Genomic DNA, 26,444 nt, shown 5'->3' with positions numbered 1-26,444 from the left:
GAAATTCCGTCGTTTTTAATGGCATCCCGGTGATTTTTATGCTCTACTGTCATCCGGAACTTCGAAAAGAAACGATCAATTGTAGATTTTTTTTTGCATATGTTGGAAGAGATTTGGAAATCTTGCCGAGAGCGGATAGATGTTTAAAAGAAATTACAAAGTATATCCCTCGTCATGACCTCGCAACGGCAAAACCAAAAATAATAATAAGTGCTAGCGGTCCCTGAGCAATCGAATGCTGTCTTAACGAATACTAAAAAATCAGTTACATGGTAAAAACACGACATAGAATAAGACGAAGTGAAGTGCTGAGTGTATGATGCCGATTGTGTGAAGAACTAAAACAAGTAGTTTTTAATTATCGAGGCAACATATCTTAGTCGAACTAAAAACGCCCGCCTCGACAGCGTCCTTGTAGCAAAGCCTTGCGTCCCGCCTTCTCCATATGCTTCGTGAGGTCCTCTTTGTTTTCGTAAGTGCCACCTAATCTATCATTATCGTAGGTCATAATTTCTATTACAAATGAGCATTGCCAATGATTGACATTTATACTAGGCAAATGCACGTGTCCTTCTGATGGTGTTTGCCTAGGCCGTTCCACTCACATTACACAGCGTTATTACATAGAATGGGCAGTAAGGCGAATACGCCTTCTCTCGTGCCTTAACTCCTTCCAAAATATATTACGCTTACTGAATGCAATGTTTGTTTCTTCTTATATTTTATTTAAGCCATCTTTTATCTCCGTCTCGCCGCTGTTGCCCGACACTCCCATTTCTACTGTGGTCGCACTGTTGGCTAAGAAGAGAATCGCTACCCAATTTGACTGGATGAACGCGCCGCTTGTTTTGGCAGCATTCGACGAGTTTGGGATCCGATGGTCGGCGTCGCGTAAACGGACAAATCATTTTGGCCTTTTATCCCCCTGTATCCATGTAACGATACGGCTGTTGCGTCTGCTGTGGTTTTACGTTGTTGTTGTTTTTGTTGTTGCTATTTTTGTTGCAGCCAGTTATCCTTAACGCATTACGTCACTGGACCGTTACTTGTTTTTACTAGCCGTCAGGTTAGTGATCGCAGGGCCATCGCCAGCGGCGGTTGACAGTTTTACGGACTAGACGTTGTTTGCCAGGCCCAATGCGTCCGTCGTTATTAATTTGCTGATAGTTGAGGGACAACAGGTTTGCCCGTCATTGATGAGAAGTACTTACGTCGCGGTTCGCTGCTCTACCCCTCCATCCCCCCCCCCCCGCTCCCCCCACCCACTGCATCTCCAAGTGAATCCATTCGGGCTATCATCTCTGTTTTGATTTGGCTAATCACCAACAGCTTCCGATCAGTTTGCCTGTTGATGCTGGAAATACCCAAATTCAGTTCCTCGCAAACCACCTTCGTCACCCGTTACGACTTTTTACGGCAGCTGCTGCTGGTAGCTGGAAGCAAACTGCATGAGTCGCATCCGGGCGCAGATATACAACCTATTTATATATAGGACGACTTCGTTTAAAATAACCCATACAAATGGGTTATATGGTCAATCATATTTCATACATTGTAATCATACTATATATATATATATATATATATATTGTGTATATGCATCTACACTCATCCCGCATGTATTTTTTTTAGTGTTTGCAACATTTATTACCATTAATCTGTCCCTATACTTCATAGTTACACTTCCCGTATAGGACTACATCGCTGACGCTTTTGTATCGCTCCATTAAAAAGAAGTGCATAATACTATATTAGCCCCATCTGCTTCGTTCTTTGTCCGGCACACGCTTCATTGCCCTACCTTCTCGCATATTAACATTGTGAACGTATTATATAATAACGTAATAAGAATCAAGATCATTGTAATCATTATATATTTAAAGGCAAATAGCTACTAGCACAGGAAGTAAGTCCTTATGGTTGCCTGCTGGCTTGTACATTGTGCCTTGGCAAGTTTTGCTTTTCTGCGTTCATCGTGTGTCCCACACATCGCCAATTTGTTCCATTCTTTGCCCCCTATTTCCATCGGTCCGTCCGCCACTTCCAACCAAATAGTTCTACTCTTGCCCTCGTTATTGTCTGGCTCTGGTCGGATTGCCGGAGTGTTGCACGGCTTGTAGTAGTGATTCTCTTTAAAACCCCTCAAAAACCGACAGACTTTTCGCCACGGTTCGATCGCTTAGCCATCTTCCAGTTTCAGCGATAGGAGTGTTAGCAACGTCTTTTGCTTGGATTTTTGATGCCCCTAGGCGCCTCGTCTAGGGCCGTCGCGGCACCCGAAATCCTGTTGAAGTATACACATATAACAACCATTATAGTCAGACCCAAAAGGGCCAGCACCAGCAAAAGTATAAGCAGCTGCTACTGTAGCAGTAGCCACTGCTTCTACGACGCTACTCCTATGGTGGAGAAACAGAGCAGCCGACTTCAAGGCGCGATTTCGTTAATGCTCGGTGGCAGCACAGACTAATAGAAAAGTTTCGGCTGTTACACGTGATGCTGCCGCTGGTGCAAATGCTGTGATTGTGACCGGTACTGTGGCTTTCGCTGCAGAAGTTGCAACGAATTGCGGAAAACGCACGGACTGAATGAGGTTGAGACAACGGCAGGAACAATGACAGAGAACGGTGAAGAATTGGAAGAGGAAAGGCGGAGAGAGCGAGAGATAAAGTGGAAGTATTTGCTGGTAACAATGGCAATAGCAGTCGTAATAAGTAATAGCAATAAGGGCAATGGCTGTCGAAGTGGTAATGAAGGACTTACCTTCGTGGTAACAGTAGTCAAAGACGATACGACAAAGGCGCAAACGACCAAGGAAGAGCTAACGTAGCTTTATTAAACCGCCATTCAACCCAACTAGGGATTCGGCAGACTATGTCGACTACTCAATACTGCCGAACAGCTAACTGCTTGTCAGCTCCTTTGCGAAATTATATATATATATATATATATATCTATATATGTATATATACACCTACACACACACACACACACACTGAGAGAGAGATATTGGTGGATTGGAAGCCGTGTGTAAATAATATCTATACACCAATCTACGAACTTCACTGATTAGGTAATAATAACAATAATTAATGTTTTATTATTGGTTATAAAAATAATTGACATAGAAACATAGGAACTAAACAGCAGAAGCACTGAGCTTATGAAAGCTTGCTAGTGTCTACAAATAGATGCTCCGAGTTTTACGTGCGTGTTGCTCTGAAGCATTGCGTCAGGCGATTGACTCTTAGCACAAAGCGAAGCATGTTTACGCCATAATTCGTGACAATTTTTTTTTTTTTCGATTCTTTTCATGATTGAAGACTATTCGATCGGGTATCTCAGATCAGACTCTTAGCTAGTGAGTTATAGTGCATCACGGAAGGCCAGAAAATTTACCTGGTTTATAGATATGGGTTCCACCTTGGAACTACAACGGTGGAGACAACGTCTGTTCGATAAGGGTTTTATTGCTATAGACACTGTTAACCACTCGTTGAAGATTTCGAACGCAAAAGTGAGCCTTGTCGAAGAGCCCCTAAGGAAGTGCGTAAGAGAGAACGGAAAGCTGTGGTTGAAGCCACTTTATCACGGTTTTAGGACACAGGCGTGATGCTTGGGGAGTAAAAATTCCCAACTTGCTCACCTAGATCAAATGAATAAAGAAAAATAACGCTTAATAAATAGGTGGCACGTGATTTGGGCGATACGGTCCTCAGGTTACAAAGGTAACCCACCCCGCATCGAGGCGTGACTGGTTATAATGGTAAATGGATACAACTGAACTGATGGAATATCACCCTAATAAACGTACAAAACGCAAAAGCTGATGGTGTTTGTTCAGTGGTCTAAAGCAGGTGTTATCCACTACAGAGTAACGCTCAGGTTTTTCGTAAGTAATTGTGCGAGATGATAAAAAAACTTCGCGTCAAGCAGCAAAGGTTAACAAACTAGGCCTCACACCGCAAGGGTTACAGTAAGAAAAAAAAATGCAAAGATTATCGTAGAAGGTTGTCCGTTATCCGTCGTACCTTTCAGGCCTTGCTTTCACAGCTTACTGGTAAGTTCTTTATTAAGCTCTAAAGGGCTCTCATCAAGTCACGAAAAAATGGCAAAAAAATCATAGATAATAACGGCGCATATTTAATACAAATCGATTAAAATAAAATAAAGAGAAAAGCTCGTCGAAGGGTTATTGTTCCATGATTAAGCGATAAACTACTCATGCATCGTCAGATGCATGAGTAGTTTATCTGTAGACTGCAAGCGTGATGTCTGAGAACCAACAGATGGTGACCTATTTCAAGTGAAGATGAAGCTATGGTGAATGTGAAGTAGTTCTGACGTGCAAATTGATAACCTGATCTGGGTATAGCGGTGAAGGGCTAATCGAACCATATAGAAGCTGGTTGCTTCCGAACTTTCCCTTAGTATAGAAGGCGTACATCTCTAGCCTCATCCTGTAAAGCTTCAACTTATTTCCAAACTTTTAATGGGTGTAAGTATTCTTTCTTAATTGAGCGACGCTGCCAAAGATGCATAGTGAGTTCACTATATCGCGTTCCATATTGAACGAGTAAATACATTTGCAATATGTTCGTTTCGTCAGCGGAGATCGTGTTATCTGACGCAAGGGCTCGAACTAATTGCCAGGGCGTACTGCAATACAATTGCAATTCGTGGAGTTTTTAACTGCTGAGTTAAACAACGGAGTAGTCACTATCAGTACGGCTGGCCGAAAATGGAGAAAAGTCATGTTGATGAAACGTAATGTTATAGATCCGCGTCAGCGATATACTGGTCAATGTTATAGTACCAAATATCAAAATGACGGGGTCAAAATTTAGAAAACAAGATGGCCGAGAATGATTAGATCGGAGCGATCCTGTTTGTGTTATAAGGCCGGAAAGATTAACTTAAAACCGACAGAACAAGAGGGGCCCGAGTTTCGTGTTTGTTCAGACTAGGATAGGTACTGTGCCAGACTAAAGCCGAGCGCAATTTTGTCAAGGTATCGGCCTCGTCGTTTGTGAATCGATCCGAGCAGCTCAGGGTTGCGTTCCTCAGCATGGGTGCGCGGTATGGATCGGATGTTTAATTAAAAGGGTAAAACGCAAAGTATATGTCTACACACACACACACACACATACACTTTTTCGTCTACACAATTCTACGAACTCCATAAGGGAATAGATAGGGTGCAATTAGATTTAGGTATAACATGTAAACGCTAAATAATTGATTGAGTTGGTGAGGGCAATAAGCGCTGGACTGTTCAGTTAAGCCTGTCAGTTCATTGAAGAAAACAGCTTTCCCAGAAGACTAGACACTATATAATACCCATAATGATCGGTCTGGGTATGCTCTAATATGTGCAGATTAACCCCAATCGGGCCCATAATAAATACCAAGTGAAAATAATGATTTTTTCTCACCGCTAGCACATCCTGTAATTTAGACCTCGACCGTACGACTGTGAGCTCTAACACGTCTCTTAGGCTAGCTTTTCGGAGCGCCCGGTAAGCGAAAGCTAGTTTCGTACGATTCATTCAAATTCAGAGACACACCCATTTAGTAAACTGGCTATGGATTTGTAAGCGTAGCGTCAATACATTCAGGTATGAAAATGAAAATAGCAAAAACATCTCATCGTCCATTACAATATATGTATTTTGTATTTATTGTAGGACAAAACTGGCACCCTACAAAACCATCGCACTTCACAGTCATAAACGCTTAATGACGCAAGCGCAAAGCCTCATCACAAACATCACTATTTCTGCCATCATCGTCCTCATAACGATAACAACGGCAAAATCTTATTAAAGCCACATTTTCGCTACATTAGCTAGAAACAACTAACTGCAATAGCCTATCCGTACGACGATGCTATCTTTACGTAAAGTTCCGCAAATGGTGGACCACACTGTGTTGTTTTTGCAATTGTTGTTGTTATCCTGTACGTATAAATAAATACAGACGCGATAACCTCGCGTGATCATGGCTCGCTAGACGTTAAAATAAGCCAAACATTTCTATACAGATACGCGAGCGAGATGCGCGAACACGGTATGTGGATTTGGACGACCGGCCGGCAGACGACCACCAACAACTAGTGCATGATGCTGCCAAACCAGGACGGCTACGCCGGCGACAACAGGATTGCGCAGTGGCTTTGTCGCCATCGCCTTTTCTACGATTTTGAGCGGACCGCCGGCCAAAGGAGTAAGACCCGCACTTTGCCATAGACCGCGTCGCCTATATCAACCGGTACGATTCAAGTAAAGGTGGGAACAGTGGCAGTTGCAGAAGGAAAAATTTGCCTCAGCTATGGGCCGCTCCATGATCCCGTACAGCCGCACTATGCCGGCAAGCGTTCGGTCCCGTCAACCTTTTTTTACCTGGACTTTTTAAACTGGACTGTGACTGCTGCATTTACCGCTGCCGGTAGTTTCAATGTTGAGCTGATGGACGCGACAGCAACGCCCATGGTATCTTCACTCGTGGTCGCTCTATTTTTTGTTTCGGCTCAGCATCTGCTGTTTTATTGGCAGCGACTGCTGCCGCGGCTGCGGCGGAGACAGTTGCATACGGAATTGCTGTGTTTTTGCTGTTCTGGTCCGGACCGCTGCTGCTGCTGCTGCTGCTGTTATTGCTATTGTTGCTTATTTTGTTGTCACTGTCGTCTGTTTCACCGTCTTGAGAGGGAACGCTTGCGTGAACGGATAAAACTGGCCATTCGAGATGGCCACTAATGGTGTTATTGCTGCCGGTGCAGTGGGTACCGTAGATCGAATGAAGTAAATCTGCGGCGTGGGCATCCGTCCAGAGACGAATCCTGTGTGCGGCGATACAGAACACAGCCGGCCCACCGTGGCAAATTCATCCCGCGCACATCTGCGCTAGATCCGTACTCGTGCGGTCGTGGACACACGAACGAATCGAAGCACCGTCAGACAGAGATATAGTCAAATATAGATGCATGCGATTCGTCTTAATAGTAGAGCTATGGGGCGACAAACACACTAGTAAAACGTCGTTGTGGTCCTTTTTCCTTTTGTTCGTTCGTTCGCTCGTGCGGTGAAATGTAACAGTCGGATTGTACCAACTCAAACGGGGACGCGGCTCAGAACTGCGGGCAGCTGAAAGTAAGAAGCTGAGCTAACGGCAAATGCTCAACTAAAACGCGATTTTACAATAATGATCATAGGTATTATAATCGTATGTCGGGCCGTAATAAGTTACCCGTTACCGTTAACGAAACGCTAACTTCTAACAAGATGAAAACGTAGCCATAGAGACAACAGCAATACTAGAACGAAAAAAAACAACAAAATCTCCAAACAATAGCAGATGTCAAAGATAGCAACAATGGTTAATAGAACGATCAGTAGAATCAGGGACAAATGAAAGATAAATCTATGTCTCTTTATCTAATCGTTCCTATTATGTAGAATATGTTAGAAGAAGGGCTCAGGTCAGCGGTTTCCTAGCTTTCTCAGCTAGAGATTTAGCCCCCGAGCAACGTTGCGGGACAGTACAGGAATAATTAAATGATAATTGCAAGAGGCAAATTAATAATAACAGGAAAAACCACGACGTAAAAAACTGACATCAGCAGTAGTAGCAGCAGCAGTGGCGCCTGTCAAAGCCCAGGAACAATCCGATGACTACAATGTAGATCTCGGTTTAAACTTCAGCTTCATGGAAATTGTCGTGAAGAAGCTGATAATGCTTTTAGTACTTAGCTTAAATTGAGAAAAGAACTATGTGTTTGCTTCGTAGTCAGTATTCTTATAAAAACCTTCGCTACGGTGTTAGCACCATGAGATATTTTCTCCGAGTTAATGAATAGCCGCTCACTACGAATAACTATATGTCAAAATGCTTTTCTGTTAAAATTTAGGTTGCCTAAGGATAACCGTAGAAATACGTTGGGAGCGGCAACATCCAACTGCGGGCGACTCGGGGGTGATCCCTAATGCCCCTTTCATCTAAGCAGTTTGTTTGAAGAAGTGATTTATGACGTGCGCGACAGCTCAAGCTAATTGCGTTTCCCTTCTTTCTATGTAAAGTTCGTATACGTTAATGTCACAAAAGCGTGGATATCGAGCGACGTCGTTCACAGCGTGAGATAAGAGGTCGTGACCTAATGCATATAATTGCTAGCAACTAAGTATAGCTACCCTATCGTGACGAGCAGACTGGCGGATCTTCCAAGGTCAGTAAACAACTTGGCATATCGCGAACGGCTATGATGATGATAAACTAGCACAGCGGATAGACTATACAATGCCGAAGGTGCGGTAGCAACTGGTCCGAGTAGAAAGGAAAGCTTCAAGTAGGAACAGCTAAAACGGACCTTAAGTTCCATTCGTATGCTACGATGATATGGGAGCAACAGATCAGCCTGATTTCGAAAACAATTTATCCTTTTCGAATTGATGGGGCCCTTCGTTGGTTTGGCTTAAATAATAATAGTATATTTTTTTAATATTTTAGATAAGTTGCCGAACTCCATTCGTGTTAAATGTGATCGACGGAAATAGATTTGCAATTATACAATGGCGACATGGCGAATAAGTTCTGGTTTCTGCTTTTTTTTTTTTTTTTTTTTTTTTTCTAGCTTCGTTCCCATACTCGTGCCCGACACACATGTGCTATCAACTTCGAAATAATTGAAGTTTTTTTTTTATAAAATAAATCACGAGCGAATTTTAACAGCTCGTGGCTGTTGTAGTTGTAAGACTAGATTTCGTTAAGGATTGTCAAGTTCTGTCATTCTTATTTTGATTGTGAAGGTGTGCAGTTTTGCGCCAAGATGAGCAACCACAACAAATATCATCTGTCGCATTCTAAAATTAACAATTACATGAGCCATAAGGGCTTAGTTCACTAATTAGAGGCGGACGTATGAAAATTTATTTTTTCCCAATGTGTTGATTTTGTAATAGGCATTGCTTGACGTCTACAGTTGCAGGCACAAAACACTGCTGACTGAGGCACAGTGATGTGCTAGTATTTGTACGCTATTGAGTATAGTACGTGAACAACTTAGAAATCACTCTTTCTAGTGTAGGTTCTTTTATATATTTTCCCATATTGTTTTGTTCGAATAAGCGGTCTGTCGATTCGTTAATCAGGCAGACGCCACAAGAAACTCGTGGACGCCATTCCCGGGAGGCGCCGCGCCAGTCGGGACGATCTTCAACCCGTAGAAGATGCGTTTAATCAGGCTCTGCTGCAGCAGTGCGAGAAGATACTGCTGCACTAGTCTGAGCTTCCATTTTGAGAGGGAGTATTTTTCCGTGCGAAACGATTCGTCGATTCCGGTTCCTTTCATCTTGGAGGTACGGGCCGTTAAGCTTTTGTTGGTCTGCTTCTGTCAGATGTATCTATGGGATCGCGGGTATAATTCATGGAATTTCATTGGCCAAAGACTTGAGGGGTGAAATGTTGATATATTGCGGATGCAAACTTCAACAACGTTATGCTTGTAGCATATTGGCAGTAAGTTGTTATGACGTGTGAGCCAATTAATACTGTTTGCTATGAAAACGAACGCAAAACTATTCTATTACTAACACGGTATCAATTATTTTTCTGCTCCCTAGGACAGACAAATTCCGAAGGAAGGCGCTTGTTAAGAGCCTTCTCATTTTTTGCCATATGTCGTGTTAGCGTTTTGATAAATAAAGTTGTTGAACTTAGCCCCAAAGCATCTTTTCCTACATTTCTAATCAACAGTTAATTTTGTGAATCAGAAAACACAAATGGGGTTCGTACGAAGTGCTAACAATGTTAATTGTATACATGTATGTAATACGCGTGGCAGGTCCGCGAAGGTTGGCAGACACCCAGCCCAGAAAGTGAAGCTTTCTATTAAATTAGCGGATCCATGTTTCTAGAATCTGTCGCCAGGGTGACTTGCAATAGATTTGGATGGTGAGCTTATTCGTTATTTAAGATATCTATTAAAAAACGTGCCTACCACTCTCTTTGCAGACACTTTTCGAAAAAAACTGTCAGCCCACAGAAAATACGGCAATATTGAGTGAATATAGTAGTATATTCTAGGTACTGGGAGGCTGGGAAGAACCATGTTTACAACATACTAGCATGCCAAATTAGGTAAATTATGATGAGCTCGTTTTTCTCCAATATTTCATTTTGTTAGGGCCTAGGTGATAAGCTTTGACCAGTACGAATACATTTCATTGTATGTATAGGATACTATGTAATTTACAAAAAGCTAACGTTTTAGCACCTTATTAACTCGTATAGAAAAGAAACCCCCTTTTTTTTTTTTTAAATAATTTGATGTCTTAAGTTGTTCGATTAGAAACCGTTTCGTTCATTGAGAGGATTACATTTTTAAAATCGCGCGCACCCCACAACAGAGTTTAAAAAATTCAATCTACTCATGTCAACTGTAATTGTGCAAAATTCACCATTATCAAGGGGGATATTATGCAGAGTAACCATTTGCTAGATCAAAATGATGGTCTTTTTCATATATCAGATTGGTTTGTACATACAACTCTCATTTTCATATACCTATAGCGTCAGTTCTAGATATTTGCTTGGGTAATGCGGGACCTAACCCAGCACTTTCCAATTAGAGTTTTTCTTTGTCCTTACTTCTGGATCAATAATTTCATTTTATACGATTCCGACTGTGGAAAAAAAAAACTTTCTTTTTTTACCATACAATGCCAGATAATTTGGGGAAGCTCTGTTTTAAGCCTGCGTTTTGTTTGCTCCTCTTCTTCTTTGAGCTTCCCAACGTTCATGACGTACTCGGATTTTGCTGTTCAGCTCCTGTCGCCCTAGGCCGTCCAAATTACTATGGGGACGACTCTAAGTTAAGTCCTAGTTTTCTTTTGACTTCTACCTTTTTCTCTTCAAGAGTGTGCAACTGGTGCAGGCCTGAGCATTGCCGTTGTATCTGTTGTATAGTAATCTTACTTTTCTCGTGCAAGCTTTCGTCAAAATAATCACGGAACACGCTTTCTTTGTGTCTTCCTAGAAATGTTCACTTCATTATTTCACACCTAAAATGTTCGTTCGGGCTCCTTGCAAGCAATCTAAAGTGACCTAAAGCTGTTGAGCACATGATTGTACTATTCACAAGTTCCGATATGCAAATCTGAAAGTTTTAGCCTCGGACTCAAAGGTTATTCTCAGTCAACCTGCACGATTCCCTTTTTATTCGTTTCATTTTATTTTCTTGCTAGGGAAAAATTATGGCATAGATTCGAGGCGTATTCATCACAAACGTACGTATGTACGTTCTCATATCCACATTCGTTCTCGCTTCTGCTATTTCCTAACAACTAAACGTCTCTGGATCGAGCGAGGTCTTTTCCTAGCCCTCGAACACTTTAGGAAGCCATTTTCACACACTGAATACGGTGTACGTGCTATCTACGACAAATCGTCTTTGACGACGACGACAACAACAGATAATAGTTTTAAACTATGATAGCTTTTTAGTTTATCGGATTCTGGTTATTCTTTGCGTAGGGACATAAAGGGACACCCTTTAACCGTTCCGTCATCACCATCACACTGTCCGTGTACTTCATGTGAGTAAGTATGCGATTCCGTTGTCAGGAACATCAGAACACCGATCAAATCGGTGGCCGTTGCGATAGCAGTCACTAGCGCTGTCGTGGTCATTGGTCAACGGCTGCGGCGGTTCTGCTAGTCGCTTGGTATAAGAATTTGACGACAAACAAATCGAACCTTACGAGGCTCATCGGACTTAGACACGGAACGATGGAATCGTCAACGACAGCCTCGAGGCTCCCGGCGACGTCATTGTAGCGGCAATGCTGGTACAGGCAGTGTCGAATTGATTGTCTTTTCATTCATATGCAAGTATCTATCCCTTGGGCTGTTTTATTACCGATGTGTGTATTACCTACTTACTGTGTTTCGACTCAAGAGTGAGCAAATTCTGATCAAGCTGGCAAATACACGTAAATGGCAAGGTCGGCTCAGAGCCATTACTTTTCGAAGCGGTGGATGTACAACATACAGACAGACAGATAGATAGCCAGACGCGCGAACGTACACCGTTTACATTGGTGCTGCGTTCGATGACAAAGGGATATAGAAGAAGCACGACGAGCATTGGGGCGAGAAGCCCTATCGTCGCCGCACAGCTCATTTCTACCCCTTTGACTTCTTTGGATCATGGTACCGATTTAGTCGCAGCTCCGCTAGTCGTCCTATTATTGCAACGTCATACTGCCGCCATCGCTAAAATTAGCAGCGTCATCACGATTTGCGCCATGATTACTACAACTACTGCAGCGACTAGAACTGATGTAGATTGCGATTCGCCTTCTGATAAAACACCGATGATGCCTCTACGTACGTAAAACGAAGTCGTTGACGGGCTGGTTGACCAAAACAGCCCTAAGTACAATTAATTATCCTCGTAGACGCAAAGCGAGCATCGAATACAGCGGCAGTGGTGATGGTATTCGTTTACGAATTCGAGCGTTATCCAAGCAGATGCTGCCGGTTTTGCCAAGTAGCGTCTTCTTCGCCAACGACGATAGCAAAGATGAAAACGTCAAAGGTAACGTAAATGAAGACAACAAAAACCTGCTACTATCGTCACCGCCACCGTCCTCGTCGTCGTTTTCTCTGTATAGCCGCGCACGAGCCAACAGCATGTAACAGCGGTACGGGAGCGGTAGCGACGTCGATCGGCATCGTCGGACCACAGCGGTAGCGTCCAGCTAAAGCGTCTGGGCAAGGTCGTTCGTTCGTGTGTATGACAGGTTAGCTATGTCCACTTTGCTAATGGTAGGGTTGAGGTGCCATTGCCGACTCGCGTAAAGCAGTAATAGTTGGTGTTCAGTGGGTTACTGTGGTTGATTAGTGTTGTCGTTGCGCGCTGAGCAATGATGGGCCTATTTGGAAATACTATCCACCGCTAACGATTGTACAATCGTGTACAGTTTGGTTTATTTGCGCCGTAGAACGCTGTGAGCGCGCTACACTATATACCGGTAAACACTAGGCCATAGAGTGGACTACGTAGCCTGTCTGTCCTATACGCGACTATGTGTGGACATATTCAACAACTCATTAGTAAGGGAGTTTTTTTGCTCAGCATGAACTGGTATATCCTACTCGGAAATTGATTAGATTAGTGGTGGGAAACTACATAAACTGATATGTTATGTGGATGTTTACTGAGAAGTTAGAAAGCGGACTGCTTTAAGTGAGAATTGCTCGGACGGAGCAGTTACTTGCAGGTAATGAAGACCGGCTGACCTCTTAACTTTAACTGTCAGAGAAGATCTTGTTGTCGGGTGATCAGCACAACGAAAAGTGCATGTGTTAAGGCTTGTGCGTCTACAAAGGTAGAATCTCATCCTGGCATCCGAAACCGTTGCCAAAACAAGGCATTTTTAGGTGCAAAAAATGCAACATTGCTTTAATTGACGCCATTTGAAATTTTATAGAATGACAAGTATCGCATCAACCTATGCCGCAGGCAACCATTGGGGTTTTCAGACAAAAGCAAAATTACGCCATAGGCTGTCAAGTGAATGAATTTACCCACTGAAGTGGACACAATCGCACCGATTACTTCGCGCTGTGCGAAGCTAGCAAGGAATTAAAGTTAATGACGCTGTTGAGGGGCACTGAAAGACCAACGCGGTAAGACAGTGTTCCATTCAAAAGCATTCCCTTACTCATTCAGTATAAACAATTAGAAATGAATTAGGACGACACGTTCACAGAAATGAGGTGCCTTTGAAGTGATTTAATTGAAAGTGAAACGGTGGCTTTTTTCTTTTACTTTGCAGCCTATTATTATGGTAAGAGTATAGATTTATACATTCTTATTAGGTAACTGATTGGGCCAAATGAGCGTGCAGGAATTAAGCGTACCCGCACTACCACAACAATTTAGGTATGCTTGACTATTAAATAGTAACTTTAATTATTTTTATTATAGTAATGTTGGAATCTCAGGAACATGCAGGAATACAGCTATTAATTTAAGTGGAATCGACTTCGTAGAGTAAATCTTGTTAATGCGTTTATTCAGCTTGAGCGATCATTACATCATTAACTTGAAATGGTTGTTTGAATTTACGCGCGCGAACTCTACTAGCTAACATTCGCTTATTAGAAAGGCCTAGCGCTAAGCAGGAACAGTGAAAGCATTATATAAACAATTATACTGATTTATGCATATTGTGCTCGAAGTATTTCGTCATTGAATCAGCCGAGGCATCCCGCTGTAGACAGGGCATAATAAACTAATATTAATGATCACAGCGCTAGATATTATCAGGCAGATCGAAAATCCTGACCGTTACATTCAGACATATTGTAAAATCTGGACGTAGCCGTCCTAAATCCTTTCCAACAGCATCTGGAAGGGCAGATGCTGTTGAAAAAGGTAACAGATTATAGGAGAAATCAGTTATTGTAGCTCGATGAAATCTTCATTGCCAATGGCCAGACGGTAAACATTGTATGTTATTATTACTGTGATTCGGTGTATCACTACATGATTTCATTAAACAAATTAGGGAAAACAGCTGAATCTTTCTCTGATGTTTCTGCAATCGATTCTGTCTTTCTTTTGAATTTTTTACAGAATGTATTAATTTTTAGATGTTCTAGTATCTAAATGAAAAGTCAAAATGTTCTGGCGCGATCAATTGCGGTAGGTTTCAATGTACCAACGTATATAGCATTATCCAATTTATTATCTAATTATTATTATAACGATCTATATATATATATATATTGTAATAATTATTATTATCATTATTTAATTATGCATATCGTCTATTTAATATGACCAATGAAAGCGGTCCGATAAGGGCACCTGCTTTCAGCATTTGTCCTGAAAAACACAGTAAGCTTCGAACAACAGAATGCGTCTATTGCATACGGTTTAAATTCGGCCGTTAACGTACGTCGTTTGAGCTTTTATTTATTCGCGTTTCGAAACTAAAATAACTACGTGTCTATTTTTTGATATAGGGAATATTAATATGGAACTGAAGTAGCTACCTATCAATGTCCGGACGAAGTTGAGGCTGCTTCACATAAACGGGTTCTGTCATTAGAAAGAACTTTTCGCCGACATGTGGTTGAATCTTTTCATTTCTATATTGGGATTTATGAATTTCGAGCAACAGACATTGTCGATACATTGGACCCAACGTAAGGCTAAAACCTTCACCTTCACAATGGCTAAAATGTACCTGTGCTTAAATAGGTCTAAGCGTGAAACACCGGAGCATACCCGAGAATAAAGAGATTCGTGTTGTGTGAATGGTTCCTTTTACTAAGCGGACTTTTCCGGTAGAAAATAAGCTTTTAACTTGATTTCGTGGCATAAATTCACCGGGAATGAATAACGTTTCAATTTACCAACTCTGACAGATTTGACACACTTTCGTGGTGACAAAAGAACAAACATAAGCACAAGGATGCTTTGTCATTTTCCTATACTTCTGCCTAACTGAAGCTTTACGTCCAGCCTATTTCAGATTATGATATATATTTGCCACTTCCCGTACCTGTATCATCAGATAAATAAGAATAATTTCAACGTGACGTTCTAAGGTAATGCTGTCTTCAAGTAAACCGACATCGGCATTCAAGGCAAAGGCTGGTACAGATGATAATCGAAGCGTGCAAGGTCTCGCTAGTGCTGTGGGTACACCAGAACACCGCATCCGAAAACCATTAGCCTTCTGCGGACGATCATTGAAAAGTGAGACGAACATACAACCAAATAATCCATACACCTCTTTGGCAGGCGAGTTTCTGGAACTTTGGACAAATGCTTTGCTTTGACGGATCGACATATTCAGCAATTTTTCAAGTATCTAAATTGAAGGAACTGTTTCGGTTGAACATATCAATCTACGGCTTGTTCCGTAACAGAAGTTGAAAGTACGTCACGTCATAATGATGTCCCTCCGCTAAAATTGTGCGAGTTGCAATTCCAATTTAAATTTAAAATAAAAAAAAAAAAGAAAACATTGCGGAACTTGTTTCGATTTGACTGTTAAGGGCTCGTTCTAATTATAGCGTATTTGTTCCTCAACTAAGCCATCGTTCATAATCGTTGTTGGGGCTGTACGTCTAGTGTATACTTTTTTCAGTAGTAACTACTGGTTCACACTTAAAAATCGAAGTGTCAGCTTCGAGACCTTTCGAGAAGGGCAGCTGGTTCTTGCGAACGCCTAATTAACGCGTACACTTCAAAGAAGTCTTTTCTTGAGGGGGCGCTTAGAGTAAAACGTAGCGGCTCTCTGTTTACATTTTGTCTGCAATCTAAACTATCTGACGCTACTTTAAGTTATAACATTTTGCTCGGGTTCACACATGAGAGAAGATTTAGCCTTTATTTTCTGTCAGATCTACCCTTCTGTATTTAAAGTGAGGCACACCCCTGACGAGTATCTACGTTCTTTTATTTGCCGTTTAGATGTGCTTCTCGGACATCCTTTGTCGAATGAACTATAGTGGCGCAAAAAGACAGATGTCGTTTAGAAACCACTGCTTTGCTTGTGTTGGACTGTGGTAACTTGCTTTCTGATCTTTGTTAAGTGGCCTATAATAAATTTGCGATAATTCAAGCTTGACAGTTGGGAAAGCCACTACGATGAGGGTTCAGCTTGATTGGCTGTTTACTCGCACGATGAATAGGACTTTTTTTAAGAGTGACGAGAAATCTAGATTTAAACGTTTTTTGAGCTATTCATTGCTTTCGTTAACTATTGGATGTCAAGCGTGGTCGTCTTTCGATATTGTTCAACGTCTAAGTAACTCACGGTTGCCAATAGCCGACGAAAGCCGGCAATATCAACCTTCGCGCTTTTATCAATCATCATATAACATTTGTGTACGCCACGTTGTAACTTACTATATATAGCCTTATTATGTGTCTACTACAAAATATACTTATTAAATATTTTGTCAAGCCGCTCGAATCTACTGAGTCAGTTGTTCGAAAAAATTAAACCCACTCGATTACCCAATCACGTAGAAGACGAATGGCATAGATACAGAATATTACATAGGAAGACAAAATTGTATGTATACACCTTTTATGAAAATCGGTCTGGACTACTTTGGCCTAGAGGGAATTGCCGGTAAGTCGTGTTTCACAGATACTGACAGAAACTAACTGAAAAATGTATCACACACTAGATTTGGTTCGTTGGAACCGCTAGAAATATTTTTATTATTCATAAAAAAAAAACTCCAGCCACTTTAAAGATAGTCAGCTTTACGATGTCACTAGAAAACAAGACAGCTCTCTGTTAAGCGGAAGACATAGAAAAAATACATACGCATATGTGAAGCGTAAGTATAATGTCTGTATTGTCTAATAAGTTTTACCCATTGATGCCCTTTTAGTAAGCTAGCTTTAGTCTTTATCGTTTTCATCTGATCAAACGATGAAAACAATTGGACTCAATTCCTCTTTGAATTCGTACGGGTATACAATAACGTTAGCTACTCGGAGGAATCATAATGTCTATATATAAAATAGAATTAAAGTTAAATGCGTTTAAATACACTGATATGTACAATTTTCACTTGGCTTACACAGATTTGATCACGTTAAGTCACTGTTTTTGTTTGTCTTTTATTACATTCCCTAACCTTTTTCGTGAACCATTCTAAACGATGCTGTGCATATCAGGGAGCAACCTTTTTGCCGATTAGCCATTTACAAATTTTAGGCTAGAAGGTTATGCTCTTAGAATGCTAGCAGTTCAGTGTGCAAGGTCCAAGATCGTGTAAAGAACAGTGCGCTAGCACACATGTGCATAACCGATAAATGTCGAAATCAAAGGTAGTCCTCCCTGTGTAGAAAAGGCGAGAAAATCTTGTACGTAACTTTTATCGCCTGCTTCACATCAATGAATGGTATCTGCCGAAATTCTAGACTTTTATCGTTGACGTTACAAGGACTGTCTATGGTGAAGCCAATAGCTTTTCGTGTACTATAGTATAGTATATATCCATGTATATAGCTGAACAGAAGAAGACTAGAGACGCCGCTCCGAGTTCCTCCGACATGCTGCAGTCCTGTTGTTACGGGTTATACGTCCTTGGCCAGAATGGAAACACATTGAAACGTTTTCTTAAGTCCATCCAGCTCACGAATTTTTAGCTTATTCAATTGTGCTTTTAAGTGAAACGCATGACCTAACCTAGGATCAAATCGAGGATCTTGAATGAATTATATCTGTATATGTAGATTCTTATAGATCAATTTACGGCTAAGATGACATGAGATAGTATGTTTGAAGCCTTCCTTCTATGAATTACATCGTCACAAAGTAAATACTGCAAGTCTTCCATAAGAAGATCCCGTATTTTCGACTTTGGGTGTATTGCAGCGACGGCTAGGATCCTACTGACCTGACCAATAAATGAGTGCAATTGAAACGGAAAATCATTATCATCTATATTACATTTATATTATTTAACAATGCTCTTCGTTTTTCTATCTAGGAGCCGACCTTTTAGATAATTTTGTTAAAATCGATTGTTGCGTTGCTCCTTTTCAGAACCGGCAGTAGCGTCACTAATTATCGGCGACATTTTGAAATTCAAATGTGTATCTTGTTCTTCTATGAAGGGTCAAACAATTGGTATTAATGATTGGCGATACCTTGTCTCATTTCTGACCTGTGCTATTTCGTCTTACTAATGGCCAAGACGAAGAACGCCGATGAACTAAATCGAAAACCACAAAGAGCTATTGCCTATTCGAATCTACTCATAGTAATGCTAACAATTTCCACGTGAAGAATACTTGTTGTTCAAAGTTTTCCGTGATGGTCCACCAAGCGTAAGGTGGGCAGGTCATTGTGGTGGACTCAACCATTTCAGCACGGGACTCTGTAAATACAATAGAATTTAGTAACGAAGCAGTGCCTCACCTTCAATCGAGTCGTACTGTGATCCGTTGAATTCTCATTAGTTTTTCTCCTCGTTGATGCATATAACTGCTGCCGATGTTCCGCAATCGTTTCCCATTATGTGAAAAGATTGTCCTGTCGTTTATTTATAGACTATAGAGTGGTACAGCTAAAGGGTTATCTCACGCGTAAACCCTGTAGGAAAAGGCGTAGTTCAACAGAGAAACTAGGTTATATAAAAATAAAGAGCAAAACATACGCTTAAAATTTGTTCTCGCCAGATCATCTACCGGATCTACCGGACAGGATATTGTTGACGCATACTGGATAAAAATGAGGTGCTTTGGAAAAAATCCGTTTTTTTATTTATTTCTGAGAAACGTTTGCGTTTTGTTGTAGCGACGAGAAATTGCATTGGGACAAAGCTTGTTTGTACCGTAGCATAGAAAATATAGAGAAAGTATAGCCGGCGTGATCTTAACGATACCAAATTATCGACCATCGATCAAATCGGTTCTCGCTTGGAAGCATCTGTCGATTCCCAGATCTTGTGTTTCCACATTGCTTTTTCATGGGTGCAACGAGCTTGCCCACTGCCATATTTATATATACTGTTGCCCCCGCAGAAGCAGCGTTCGTCGTCTACTTTATCAACGGTTAGATTTAGAATAATTGAAAGATAAGTCTCTCACATGCTGCTACTTCATAACCTAAATTCTAATGAATGTATTTACATTATGGCGTAAGAAAAAAATGGCGATGTAAAACCAGGCGACGACAGCTCCGCTCGTTGAAAAACGTGCTCAGCTTTTCGTTTGCTCGGTGGTAAGCAACCATTGTAGGCCAAGGTAAACAGCGTACGTATTGTTGCAAGTAGCCGGTAAATTCTGCTCATCGATGAAGTCTGGAAACACATTTCGTCTCCAATGGACAGTAGACACAATCCAACGGCATTCACAGAAGCACGCGTAGCAGCGGAAGCAAAGGTCGTTAACGTTTCTGTTGATACGGCGCACGGTGCCCAATGCGGACAATTCAAATTGGCAAAACCTAGGCTCCGCTCGCCGTTTGACCTTTTCTCACGTTTTATTGATTTAGTAGTTTCGGCTTTGCCCGTACCGTCATCGTACCGAGCTCAGCCGGCAGCTGCACGACCATACTGCAAATAAAACGATTACGATGAGTTCGCCAGCGTAAAATTCCTGGTATTTTGTACGTCCAAAGCCAAAGGGTCCACATTTCGCCATATCTTCGTATTACGTGTGATTGCGTTACTTTTACGACTCCGATCACTCCCATTTGTCGAGTTCAGTGTGTGTGTGTGTGTGTGTCTGTGTGTTCAGCGATTGCATAAGTATTTTACATATTGTAAAATTAATCTTGCTTGTCCCATTGATACTTCTATGTAAATACCAATTGTCATAGGCTAAATAACAACAGTTCCGTTATTCTACCCGATACAAGAAACTCAATATCTAAGATCCTAAACGCAAAAAATCTATTTGTATAGTGACATTTTGACATAATTCAATATGCCTTGCATGCACTTCATCTTCTTAATCTGTAATTAATAAATCTTCTTAATGCACTTCATCTGTAATTAATAGCGACGGGTCGCTAAATTTTATCAGACATTCAATATCGATCGTCAAAAAAGTAATGGTACAGCCAAAGCTTATGGTGGCGTACAACTTCACAATTGGGTTTGGCGACAAAGATACAAGACGTTTGTTTTACGGAGGGTATTGTGTTTATGTCGTAAGAAGCATATTTTTGCAGCTCCTTGTCTATTTTTTTTATACATAGGCGTCATTTTTTTACCGTACAAATCACACCGTGACACAACGAAGAATTGATCTGAAATGTTTTCCTGCACTCTTTAAGGCTTCGGTGGAATAATCACATACTTTTTTGTGAGAGTTACTCCACTGGGAAAACGCCACCGAACCGCGTAGGTATTGACAGTAGCATTATTTGAGTTGTCTCTACATACTTTGGCAAACGAACCCATCATCATTGCATGCCAGCTTTTGAAAGCGAGAGTGGGAATGTCGTCGTTAGAAGTTGGCATCAATCTGTCTTCATCCAGTTTTCAAATGGATCTCGCTGACCGACTTTTCGGATGCGTACAGATGTGCTTGACACCCCCCGACGCTCCAACGCTCACAACGCGCCAGCGCTGTCAACTACTGGGTTTCTGCTAAAGCAGAAACTCCTGATCAGTACATTCACTTTCGGCGGCAAAGGAAGCAGTAACGACGAGAGCTGTCTGTCTCTGCTTTATTTCATCATACGCAAGCGTCGGTACCGATATATACACACGACACAAATCGACACTCCTATACGGCTCTAGAACAGGTACCCTGTGTACGGCTGTTCATACTCAGATATCTGCGTGACAACGTCCCAATAATCAGTGGCGATAGATCACACATACCGATGGAAGTGTGACTCGCTTCGCTGGATCATCACATCATCGACACGCCGCGACGCTCTGGCGCCGATTTGGGAATTTGAAGCCGGCCTATTACGGTCACGTCACGTTTCATCTTGTTGGCTTGCACAATGCAAATCAAAGCCCTGGAACTACGCTCAGCGGGTAGCTGACGTTAGCTGCTAACCCCGCGTTGTCGGCGGCCTGGCGTAACGTGATTCGTACAACGCGATCTATCCCAGCAGAAGAGTGACGAATGAACGAGTAGCATTTTGTTGAATTTTGACGTCGCAGACGATGACGGCGACAGTAATCACGCAGATGGAAACGACATTGGTTCAACAAAGTAGCACTCTTCTTCTTATGGAATCTATTTGTTTATTTGATATGTTTATATATTATCCCCGAAATACCGAGCGGTGCTGGAGCAAGAACCCATCGCTCGTTCTTTCCTTTTGATTTAGTTTGGTTCCATTGCGGTTTTGCATAAAGCCCTGTTCGTTATTTGTAATGTTCCCTCGTTGTTCAGCCCACCCCGTCACTCTCAGCATCAGTCCACGTCTGCTTAAACTTTTTTGGCTAGCGTTGCCAACCAAATATATATATATGTATATATAGCATCGTTGGCAGCGATTCGAACAGTGAAGAAGATAGTTAACAACTGTGAGTGATGCCGATCATGGCGATGTAGTTGTGGCAACGGCCGATAGATGGCTGCACTACTCACTAGCATAGCACTGCCAGCGGCGTGATGGTTGCGCGCATGCGCGCAATACAAGCACGCACGCTAACGAACTACGTATACACAAACATTGAAGATTATCATAGATGCATGCATATGCATATGTATCGTCGTTCTGTTGATGACACACGAAACAACGACCTCTATTTTTGGTGCTCCTTTAGTCGAGCATTATAGAAGATCCGTGGCACGTATATGCATTGCAATCACAAATAAAATGCGACTCTCGCTCCAGATTCGGTATAGCACAGTGCTGATGGCTCATCATTTGGTAACTTTGTAATCATATAAGGGAGCTTACAGATGGCGGTGGTGCAACACAGTAATGTAGTATGCATTTGATGGATGATCGTAGCTTTCTGTATGTGAGCGTAGCTTTCTGTATGTGAGCTTATTTACTTGCTTACACACAGGGGTTCGCGTTTCCGGCAAACGACTACGAAGTGTAGCGGCACAAGGCAGGAATACACATTTGCATGAAGTCTATAGAGGACGAATTCTTTTTATAATAATGTTGCTGACTGAGCGGACGCTGGTATAGATGGTTAACCCATTCAGGGAACACTGATCAATCAAGAACGTACCGTGAACTTGAACCATCGGTTCAAAAATACAATCGTAAATACCTGCAAGAGCAGAAAAACCATAAGCCGATGCATTTACACAGGTTTAATTGGTACAAGTTCAATTTCGCGCGTCCATTATTATATAAGAGAGCTTTATAAATGATCAACAATCACGGCGGACGCCAAGCACGGCAAATGCTAAACTGTCCCATTTCATCGCATGAATACAATTCTTTTGTACACATATTTAGCTTATTCTTTATTCTGGTAGACGACATTTTTCTGGGTAAATGTATATTTTCCTAATAAATGTTGTATCTCGCTGTACTGTCGCCTTCGGAAAATGATGCAGTACGAGAATTAGACCCTGCCTGCGAGCAGAAACCGGTACGGCATCTAAATAAATATTATGTGCATTAATATAATATCCAAACTATATTAATCTGGATATTTATCGGCTTCCAGAATTTCTTGGGGCTCAGAACAAAACTTTTCAAACCGCTGTTTTTCATTCTACTGCTGACGTTGACCTTGTTATTGTAAGAATATCTATAAGATTATCGTTCGCCATGGACAGTGTGCCGACGCATGAGCTTTATTTTTACGCGCAAAGAGGCGCTCAATCTAAGCTCGGCTCACAGACGCGGGGGAACGTTTGCCACACTGCGTACACTCAGCCCAAAAACCTTCTCACTAATGTTGAATATTTAACCGTGTTTTTTATCGATGAAGCGTCATATGACCCATTAAATGACAGCAAACGTGCAGAATAGCTCAACACTTTCCAATGAACTGGGTCGGTTTTCGTCTACACGCTATGAACTTGATTTTAAGAATTTTCTAAGAACAAACGACAGCGTAAGAAAAATAGAAGCGATATTTTCTTTAATGCTCGTACAAAAAGGTATGGCTTAGAAAAAATTTGATTTCTTTCAAAATTAACAGCTTTCCTGCTAAAGCATATATATATATATATATATATATATATATATATATATATATATATATGCTTTGCTTCCTGCAGCCCCCGTTTTTATAATCATGTTCATTTCATGCATCAAATCGGCTCGTGTTTCATGCGGCAACCGATATAAATCCCTAAGGATAGGTAGCCTTCTTCAACTGTGCCATTTTTTAATAATTCATATTAACTATGTCATAAGCGGCATTTAATCTAGGTAGTAAACAATATATGAGTTCTGCCTTCTCATGAACGCCATAAACGTCTCGAACAATTATACACTTGAAAAATATATGAAGATAAGCCCCGCAGAACTGAAGCCCAACGAAGTCCCAACAACAACAGTATTATTTATTCGTTGATCGTTAACAATGATAATGGTATAAAATTGAAAAAAGTGGCCTTTGTTGCCGCACGGGTCTGACTGCATTCAACGAAGCAACAATGGCGTCGTATCGGTAGACGCTAACGCATTGTAGTGGGTAACGTTTACATCTTTGTGACACCAAATGATATTAATAATCATCATAATTATAGTACTTGAACTTCTAATCACCATTGCCCTGCAGCTACTATTACCTATCACAGTTCTTCATCGTCTCAGCTGCGTGTCAACAAATCGTTCGCGTTTTCGACCAGTCATTATACGTTGTTGGTTATCTTCGGCTGCGTCAACAAATACGCCCCCCCCGTCTTCGGTCCCGTTGGCAAGCCCACCCACGAGAAAGGTCGGTACGACCTTCGGTAGAGACCTGCGGCTCATACTATCAATCAGCGAACGTTTGGCCTTTCACGTTTGTAGCGTCTACAGAGTGGCCGTCGTTGGCCCGAATCAGAAAGCTTCATGTATTTATTAGTATGTGTGTACTGGCATCATATAATAATCACAACAAGTATATTTTTAGCGCCGCCCAGTTGAACGTAACCATGCTGACGCCAAAACACAAAAAATATTAACAATATTAGTATTCATATTGTACATATCAAAAATCAAAAATGCGTCATTAAAACTTACGAAGCGAAAATTTAAGCGTAAAAAAATTCAACTTCCTGAGCCAAGCTCGTACGATGTCCGGAATTTTAAATCACCGTGTCACCGCTCTGTTAGGCGGTTTGTTACGGCTATTCTTAAATTTTTTAGTCCCTCCCATTTCCCGTCTCTGCTCACGACACAAGCGTATGTGTCAATTATACGGACTCATGCAGATGTGTCTATAAATGGGCAGCGTACAGGTGATTGTTCGTTCTTTTTCTCGGTAAGGGTTTACCTCGGGTGGGTCTGACATTTTTGTACTGTTGGCACGCCGCACGATATTGGCACAAGCCGTCAGCTTGAATTTACCAATGTATGAGTAATCGACAAATTTGTTCTAATCTGTACAGACATCCCCCGTCTTGTCCATCGCAGTAAGGCCGGTATTCCTGAACGTTTCGCGCAAGTGACAAATCGGTTGCTGAAGTTTCTAGTTTTGCGGTTCGCAACATTGAACAGCGCTATCGAATACTATGTATAACTTAACGGCGATGGCGATCCAGAACGCATAATTGATGTTTTCCCGTGTTGATTTTTGCTTTCGTTGTATTCTTTGTCATCCAGTTACATTAATCCGTTTCATGATGGCATCGAGTCTGTTCCTCGTCACCGGCGACAATCTGATGGAAAAAAGCACGCTGAGATTAGCTAGGCGATAGGGAAAAGAACGTTTTTTTTTCCTTAGTCTCGAGTAGTCAACAAACGAAAGTTATTTTTTGAACTTGTTTACATTTTCTCCATTGAGTCCAAACGATGGCCCAGGGTAGATTCTACGGCAGCACAAATCGAATTTAATTATATATTCAACGTTGTAATTTTCAAGTGAAGCGGGTCGCCCAAGTTAAAACTTATATTTGAGATTAAGATTTTCAGCAGAGAATTGATTCTCTCACCTATACGTATATAAGTAACTTCTATTGACACTGTTTACTATAATATAATATATAAATAACAGCATGCGTATAACATGATAGTATAGGCGATATGCAAATCGTATATATATCTAAATAGTTTTTTGTGTATACACTCTTTTAATTAGATAATTTATTTGAAAAGATTTTGACAGAGGTGGCGAATTTAACTTCGAACAGGACGTAGCACATGCATACTATTATCATGGTGTATGAGCATATTTTGATGAGAATCTTCCAAACAGATGGGTCGGGCAAAAAGGCCCTATGCAATACAAAGCCCCGTCCATTCCATACGCCTTACGCCAATGGATTTTTCTGAGACTCTACCTTAAAGGGAAAGTTTACGCCTAAGAAAACCGACGACATGTGATGATTTAAAGGTAACAATTGAATTTATAACCAATGGCCTAGTGTTTTCAGTGACGAGAACGGTAATAATTATGAGTGTCGGCGATAGCGAGAAAAAAAGTTGTACATTTTAGGTAGACTATTTTCCAATGTAAATATATTATATATTAATAATCTGAATAAAAACTGAAATTATGATCATTCAAACTATGTAAACACTTTTTGAAACACCCTATATATGTATGTATGTATATATATATATAGTAATTAGGAATTGGCTCACACGTTAACCTGTCATTGGCGTAATTGCGGTTTCGAATGCTTCCCAGCTTGAGCCCCCCGTTGCAACTGATACTGCAACTATTGCGGCCATATTCTACAGTTGCGTCGTCAGCTTCAGTGTCGAGAATAGCAAAAAGAGCCATGAATATGGCCCCAGCCAAAAGCCGCATCGTAATCAGTAACGGTGTGCTACTTGTTTTGCATTTGTTTCTGAGTCTTGGCC

General features: G+C 41.3%; 1 protein-coding gene and 1 long non-coding RNA gene across 10 annotated transcripts in view; one reads left to right on the top strand and one right to left on the bottom strand.

Annotated features, from left to right (window-relative positions):
• LOC111253517 (uncharacterized) overlaps positions 1 to 26,444 on the bottom strand; it is a 116,469-nt gene that overhangs the window by 44,445 nt on the left and 45,580 nt on the right. The gene's annotated exons all lie outside the window — the stretch shown is intronic.
• LOC147754967 (uncharacterized) lies at positions 10,346 to 16,070 on the top strand. 2 transcript variants are annotated; one of them, XR_015330418.1, is made up of 2 exons: positions 10,346 to 12,797; positions 15,619 to 16,070. It is a non-coding gene; the product is annotated as an uncharacterized LOC147754967 (long non-coding RNA). The 2 variants fall into 2 exon arrangements; XR_015330419.1 differs by lacking the exon at positions 10,346 to 12,797 and adding an exon at positions 12,804 to 13,385.

Source organism: Varroa destructor, unplaced genomic scaffold (assembly GCF_002443255.2).
Source record: "Varroa destructor unplaced genomic scaffold, Vdes_3.0 BEIS01000006.1, whole genome shotgun sequence".
Taxonomy (NCBI): domain Eukaryota; kingdom Metazoa; phylum Arthropoda; class Arachnida; order Mesostigmata; family Varroidae; genus Varroa; species Varroa destructor.
Note: the sequence above shows the minus strand (reverse complement) of the source record. Positions and strands in the feature narration are given on the sequence as shown.